This window comes from Stegastes partitus, unplaced genomic scaffold (genome assembly GCF_000690725.1).
Source record: "Stegastes partitus isolate 25-593 unplaced genomic scaffold, Stegastes_partitus-1.0.2 Scaffold212, whole genome shotgun sequence".
Classification (NCBI taxonomy): Eukaryota; Metazoa; Chordata; class Actinopteri; family Pomacentridae; genus Stegastes; species Stegastes partitus.
In genome coordinates, this window is record NW_007577943.1 from 232,320 (window position 1) to 233,409 (window position 1,090).

The 1,090-nt window shown below is 42.9% G+C and overlaps 1 protein-coding gene across 2 annotated transcripts in view; it reads left to right on the top strand.

Annotated features, from left to right (window-relative positions):
• The window catches only part of amdhd1 (amidohydrolase domain containing 1), an 11,548-nt gene that overhangs the window by 4,808 nt on the left and 5,650 nt on the right, over nucleotides 1–1,090 (top strand). The gene's annotated exons all lie outside the window — the stretch shown is intronic.

Genomic DNA, 1,090 nt, shown 5'->3' on the forward strand with positions numbered 1-1,090 from the left:
TTATTATTATAAACATAACCTCCACCAAGGAGGTTATGTTTTAGCCGGCGGTTATCTGTTTGTTGTTTTGTTTGAATGGATTTCCATGAAATTTTCAGGAAACATTGATAATGGCGCAATGAACAGATGATTAAATGTTGGTGATGTTCTGACTTACCGTCTGGTTAATTTCTTACAGAACAGTAAATGCTGTTAAGTGTCAAAGTCGTGCAGAATACTGTCGTTGCGCCGTTTGTCCACTAGATGGAGGTCTGACTCTAGTCAGTCCTCAGTAGTACAGGAATAGGCTACAGCCAGGCGACATTTCAGGAGTGGGCTGAGCGGCAGTAGACCCCCTCCGGGTCTGCAGACACACTGTTCTCCTGAGCCGAGCTCCTGACAGATAAGTTCATAACGACGTTGTGACATTAACAATGACTCAACATGTCTCCTGTTTCACTTTAACTCTCTTTGTCATGTGTCAGGACGACTGAGGCCTGCTTCGTTGCATCGGTCTTGCTTTTCATTTACATTGCTAATGCTGTGCTAACCTAGCTTAAGTTACTCCCCGTCTGTTTATGTTAGCAATAATATTGCTGTAGTTATGCCAACCTAGCATAGCGTTAGCTACCAGCTTAAAAGCTAGTAAGGAACTGCAGAAATAACAAAAGTCTACAAAATATTTGAGAGTACATATTTACCGTTTATCACTCCGTCAGCTTGTTATTAATAATATTAATGTTAATTCAAATGTTAAAGATATGTTTTGATTCTCCATGAATCTGATAGTGTTGATAAAATGACTGCAGGACTTTAACATTGGCTGGAAATCACAATATGGTGGAAATGAGCTGCTTGGTGGAGGTCTGGGTTCACATCCCTCTTTTCCACCAGGAAGCACCAGGTGCTGGTGCTCGGGCCAGTGCTTAGTTGGTTCCAATCTGGCACCTCCTAAGAACCGGTTGCTTTTCCATCAGCAGGGGGCCAAGTTAGGGCCATATGTAGCCGTTTACCGAACAAGGCTCACCCACACGGAAGTCCACACAGGACTCTGAGTCTTTTTCTAGTTCTTGCGATTTTCTTCTCCCTAGTAAGGAAAAGTCCAGAGGAA